This window comes from Fukomys damarensis, unplaced genomic scaffold (genome assembly GCF_012274545.1).
Source record: "Fukomys damarensis isolate Sample0158 unplaced genomic scaffold, DMR_v1.0_HiC HiC_scaffold_24, whole genome shotgun sequence".
Classification (NCBI taxonomy): domain Eukaryota; kingdom Metazoa; phylum Chordata; class Mammalia; order Rodentia; family Bathyergidae; genus Fukomys; species Fukomys damarensis.
Genome location: NW_022900936.1, coordinates 61,958,245 through 61,965,179, shown reverse-complemented (window position 1 = coordinate 61,965,179; position 6,935 = coordinate 61,958,245).

Genomic DNA, 6,935 nt, shown 5'->3' with positions numbered 1-6,935 from the left:
AGGGGAGAGAGAACAAAAACAAGGGAGAAGGAAGGAGTGGGGGGGAGAAGGGAGGAATGCAAGCAAGAGAATGAGTCTGAGTCTCCAGTATCTGGCATGGGACCTCATGCTGAATATTCATCTGTGGGTATAAAACTGAATTAATCAAATACACTGTGTATACCACTACCGTACTACTTCAGATATAAGAGTGATGAGCACAACAGGCAGGAACTTTATATCCTATACTGGTCATAATTTTGTGTTAAGATACATACCAATGTATTTGAGTGAAACAACAAACACATAGTTTGGTGAAAGATGAAATTTCGAGGCATTTTGAAGGAAGGGAGTGTGGTCTTTGGTTTTACTTCAAGGAGCCCCCTTTGAGCTTACCAGGTGGGGAGGGGGTTTCATTTCCTAACTCAGTGAGGTACTGCTGCTTGGAGCAGGGCCTTTCCATGGCCTTTCCGAGGAATGACCAAGGAGAAGGATGTCAGCAAGAGGGCAGAAACACACTTGGCAACACTCATCCTCCCTGAAGAAAAACCCACTTGAACCATCACACACAAAAATACAAAGAACTACAAGGGAGTGTGAAAACCCACTTGAACCATCACACACAAAAATACAAAGAACTACAAGGGAGTGTGTGAAGATCAGCTAGACATGAAAAGAAAGGGTAGATGTGTGTGATGACAAGCTGGAGGTGTCTTTAGAATTCATTTGACAGTAATTTCAAAATTTTGTTGTGGGGTTATTCACAGAAATTCTTTTACCAAAATAAATTAAAATGTGTAAGCAAAGAGTGTGGGTATACCCATAAAGTGTATACAGACACCAAAAACTAGGTGTGCTCAAAAGATGCGAAATAAAAACATAACAGAGAGAGCCAAAATAAACCAAATAAGTGAACAAAACTATAGAGAAATAACAAAACAGATAAATCCTTAGAAATCTGACTGTGATTTCCTAATTTCAATAATTACCTTACTGGTGCTTTTCGTAAAGAACAGTTTAAAATTTAAGGAAAACATGATATTTTAGCACATAATATGTGAGTTATAGAATTGAGTAAATTCTCAAAGAGCCTAGGGAACGTTATAAGAAAGGAGTATTTAATCTCATTTCTGATTCCTAGCTACTCTGTACTAGAGAAGGAAGATGTGTTAGGCATATGTACAGTGCCCATGATGAATGTAGTCATGTACTGAAAATATGCGCTTGTAAAAATACAAATTTAAATAAAGATATTCTGTACTTACCACCTCACCTTTGATCTACATCATTATCAAGTACAACAAAAAGTTATTTTAACTCTTTTTGGTATATGTTCCACCCTGTACCTAAAAATCTTATATTCTTGTTGAACCACATCTTATTATGAAATTCAGTGAAATAGCTGCGAATGTTTCTTCTCACTCCGTGTACACGCTGCACTCTCCTGCCTATATCTTTCTTTTAATATGTTTTCTCCAAAGGTGGAATGAGCCACATACACACTGCAGACAAATTGGAAATATAGAACCGTGTAGTAAGGGAAATGAAAACCATGAACAAAATTAATCATTGCTACCATTGCTGTATGATTCACCTATGTTTAAATGTATATATTACAGGGCTGAAATTATTTTGAAATAAAATTTAGCTTCCTAGCATTTTCCCCAAGTTAGCATGATAACAGAAGCATTTCCCATTTGGTTAAGACTCTTTACAAACACTGAGGTGGCTGCATGGACACATGTATAGAGTAAATATAATTTTATTAATCTTTCTCTAGTTTCGAATATTAGTGATGAGACAACTGATGTAAATATTCTGAGATCAACTAACAGTTCCCATTGGCTGTGTGGTGGGAGGTGTAAGTTGTTGGTAGAGGGGTTGAGCTGAAGGAAAATATGCTTTATCTGACCCATCCACTTTAGATCAATTCCAGTGACTCCTTAGCCGTTTCCTGACCTGTACACTGATCCTGGGCCATGAAGAAATGCAGCTGAGAAGAAGCAGAGACGGAGATGAGACAGAGTCATAAAGAAGTGTAGAGAAAATGTGGAAAGAGAAAGGGGGCAAAGTGGAATAGAGGAAAGGAAGGAAAGAGGGCAGAGAAGAAAATGAAATAATCTGCCAATTATGTTCTCATGCCCTGCCCAAATGGCCAGGGAAGGATTAGGTTTGTGGGGTATGCTGTGGAGTTAAAAATCCATCTTGTTACCTTCTCCCAAGCCTAACTCAGCTTTCCTATCGAAGCATGTGAATTTATGTGTGACATATTCATTCCTTCTACTGATACGGGTAATTATAATACTTCAGAAGCTGGCCTCATTTCCAGGAATCTGTATTATGTTTGCAAAACTCTGGAATTAGATTTGCTGCTGCCCTTTCACCCCCAGAACTGCCTGTATTAGTGTGGCTGTCTCCGTGATGGAGGCCCCGGATCCTTGGCCTCAAACCAGTGGTGGTCCCCTGGGGCTGCACACAGCAGCACTCTGAAATTGCTGCTTACCAGCTCCTTCAGCAAGGCCGATGCACAAAGAGGTTTGCTTCTGCTTTCACCATTTATTACCTTCCTTATAAATGAAACATGGATGTAACTCATATTTCTTCTAAGGGAGAGAAGTTTTAGGGGTTTCATTTATTCATTCAACAAATATTTATCAGGTTCCTTCTGCACTAAAATACCACTGCAGGCACTAGGAACAATACTAAGACACAGAGGCACAGTTACTACAGTGAGGAGTCCAGGCTGCCAGCAAACCCAGATGCTTTTACCTGACTCAGATCTCTTGCATCCGCCTACTTCTGTCCATCCCAAGTGTGCGAGATGTTATTCAAGGAAACACTAGAGCTCTTCCTGGAAAACTGGATTTTAAGAATTTGATCATGTTATTCCTATGCTTAAAAACATTCAACGTCAGGTCATGTTTCTAAGTTCTTACTACTACTTTAAGGCCCTATAGCGATCAGACCCAGGTAAAACTCTCATACCTCTCACTCCCCACAGTGCTAGCCACCCAGCATTTCATTCAGTCTTTTACCAATGTAGTGGCCATCTTGCTAGGGTTTTGTGTCTGCTGTTTCTTCTACCCTGCCTCTAGGTTTCTCTCAACTCATATTCCTAAACTTGCTTTATTTATCCAACTGCTACTTATTTGTGTAAAATTAGATACGTCTTCAATTAAAAAAAAATTCTCCTTTGGGCTCATGCCCTTCCCCCCAGTGGATCCTGTTCTGGAGTCACTTTTCTGTTCCCCATGACACTTTCTTCATATTGGTCATCATCCTGATTAAATTGCTTGCATACACCTCTTCCGTGCTACAGCTTGTAGGTTGAAAAGGTACCAGGAAGCAAGTGCTGCACTTGCTTTGTACTTCCATGTGTGCTTATCACATAACACTGTGCTGTTTTACTACATTTTTAGTAGGAAATGTTTTTAATTAAAGCATTACATTAAGAAACTTGGACCCTTACATATATCAGCACTGTCTCATACACCGTGTATGTTCATATGTTATACTTTGAGTAAGATTCTACAGTCTGCCCAGAAATGTGTGTATAGCAGAAAAAGAAAAACTTGTATAAATATTTAGTGTTAAATTAATTGACCCATTATGAGATTACTCTAAGTTATCTTTGGCCCCTACATTTACAAGAGGTGCTCAACATGGGGGCTGGTTAGCTTCCAGACATTTATTAGTATGGCGAACATACTAAAATGTGTGATGCAATTGTTTTGGTGAAGTCTGTATATGTTCAGTAGAACTGTCACAGGTCTTACAAGCCAAAGCAGGTCTCTGTGAATGAGTCAGGGAAGACTTCAGGAAGGAAGAGGGAGTTGAATTGCACCATGAGTGAAAGGCAGGTTTTAATGAGTGAAAGGGAGCAATCAGGTATTCCAGACAGTGGGATATGAATAAGTTGTGGTGCTGTAAATAAAGCCTACTGACACGCAATCAGAACTGTGACTATGTGTTTTCATAGATGAGAGAAAGGCTGAGAAAATTGAATAAAAAATACATTTGGAAAAACATGAATGCTGGACGCTAGAGCCTGAAACTTTTTCTAGTTTTCTGAGATTATTGAGCAAGAGAGCGATTAATGAATGCCATGTTATAGGAATATCATAGTGACAGCTGAATGCCTGTTGGGTGGGAGAGAGAAGGGAATGACACGGATCGCGATTATGAGAATCGCAATGGGGCGGTAAGATTATGGGGAAATGTAAGATACTGTTCAACTTAACCTGGAAGATGAATCAAATGGGAATTCAAGAGTAATAACCCTTTAAGCATTATCTTTTTCCAAAAGTATAAAACTAATAAAGACTTAACAAACGCTGGGATATTATGATAGAAAGGGTGTGGGGATGGGAATAATACAAAGCATTGTGAAGTCATACAAAATCCACAGCTTGGCACATTAGAAGGGTCATTAGCGATATTTACAGTAAAACACTTTTATCAGCACACTACAAGTACCTCATAATAAATAGGAGATCCACAGTGGTAGAAACTTTCAGGGAGTATTAAAAAATTTAAAGCAAATGATGAGCCAGAAGCCGCAGGTGGGGCTGTGCCCTTGGGAATCATCTTTATAGGACTGATTGTGAAATCTCTGGAGAAAGGGTAGATTTGCACATGACCACTTTATTCGCAATACCTGTAATAGTTACTGTTTGATTGAGGCTGCTTGTGAAAAATATATAATTGTCAGAGTAGGAGTGGTTTGCAGAAGAGGCAAGAGAGAACAGTGTAGAAATTCAGTCTGAGAACTCAGGGATTGTATAGCGTATCGATCTCTTTGAGAAGAGATAGAAAAGGATAAGGATGGGGGACATAAGAGACAGGATGAGAAGCTACACAGCCGGTTGAGTCAATCTAGCCGTATACCTGAGTGTTCACAGCATCTGTGGCCCGTGTGCTAATTTCTGAATATGTTGTTGTTATTAACATTCACACATTTTAAATGAAATTTGAGTAAATCATGTTGAGCAGTGTGATCATAGACTTAAGAAATGAAGAGTGATAAAAGACTGGAAAACAAAGGAATATATGTGGATGAAAATAAAAAAAATTAATGTTGACTGAACCACGCCAGGTATCTTGCCATGATTTTGCACACGTCGTTACTGTAACCTTTAGAACAGTGTGGTACTACACTTCTCCCATTCATCAGTAAGAAAACCAAAGCCTGGCGAGGTTTAATAACATTGCAAGCTCACTCGTGGGATCTGGTAAGGATGAAGAGTATGTGATGATGGAGTCAGAAACGGAAGCACACTGAATGCAGAGATTAAATAAGATGTAAGGGAAGGGAGGGAGAGGCATGGGAGAAGATGACAGAAAATGTGAGCTGTCAGAAATGATTGGGCAGGAAGGATTTCGATGGCATGAACTTGAGAGAAATACACCTAGTCATCAAGTTCCATGTTCTCAGAACAAGTCTACTTCCCAGACACCTTGAGAGTTGGCACTGTTCATTCACTGGACTCATTAGGAGCCTGGTAAAATGGACCGGAGGATTTTCCAAGTTGAGATTTAGCAGCCCACTGCATGTGTCAGTGTTCACAGGTGAGTTTTCTGGATGCTTTCAGACACCAGCATCTCCTTACCTTCTCCTGATATATGAGAAAATGAAGAGGCAGCAGGGTTAAAACAAGTGGTATCTGTAAAGTTACATACAGCAGCATATCACAGCAAATATTGCCGCAGCATTCACTGCTGCAGCTGGAGTGAGAACACCTTGAAAGTACAGCATATAGTTTTCTCAGTTCCTATGTTTCCTCTAATCCAAGAGTAAAGCTATGCAGAAGTCTCTGTTGCAGAGAGAGCTGGAGGAGGGAGAGAGGAATGAAACCTTCCTGGCCCCCAGTGACCTAATAACATGAAAATTGAATTCAACCCATGGTCAGTAAATCTCCCTGGCTAAAGGGATGAGCACCAAATGATTTTTTTTTTTTTTTTTTTTGCTTGACAGCAGCACACAACCAAAACCCTTTGATATGTGTGGGGCCGTTTCTGAGTAACCCTTGAATTCTTTGACATGCCACTATTGGATGCTGGTGATCCATGTTGCCACCGTTGGCACAAAGGCTGGCCCTGACTGGTTTTTAATTAAATCCCCTAAAGGATGGTCAAATCGACCTGTCTACAGTGAAAGAGTAACTGTTATCCAGTGTCCTGAGAATACATGTTCTCCCATGGCCTTCCTCCCTCCCCAGAGGCTGTCTCATTGCATCACTGATCAATGTCTCCCTCTCCTTGGCTTCTGAGCAGAAGCATGACAAAGACAGAGAATGAAAATTCAGTGCAGTTTCCATAGCAACGATTTTAGAAAGAAAGGAATGAAAGAAGAAAAAAGGGGAACTTTACTATGTTTCAGGTTTTGATCATCAGTGAATGGGCTGGCTGTTTTAAGCAGTCAGCACTAGAAACTGTTTATATAAGAACAGGAGAGGTAGTATCTGAATTCTTTGGAGTGTAGTTTCCTCCAGTAGGGGGTGAAAACATGAGTACAGTGGGGTCTAGAAGAAGGAAGCCATATTTAAATGCGTTTCTTCTTGCTCCCATATTAGTCTCACCAGATAGTCAAGTCTGTGGTACCCTGACACTTTCACTAATTTGGGGGAAACTAACAATGCTAGTTAGATTTTTATCACTGTGACAAATATTGGAGATAACCAGCTTAATAAAGTAAAAGGTTTATTTTGGCTCATGCTTTGACAGGTTTCGGTCCAAGTTCTTGCTTTGTACTTGGAATGTCACAGTACATCATGGGAGGGGGCACAAGTTGGGGCAAAGCTGCCCACCTTATGCCAACTAGAAGCAGAAATGGGGGAAGAAAAGAGGGGGGCCCAAGGTTTCCAATATTGCCTTCAAGAACCACTTCCTCTAACTTAATTTTCTTCCTCCTTGCTCCACCTTTTTTTTTTTTTTTTTTTTTTTTTTTTTTTTTTTTT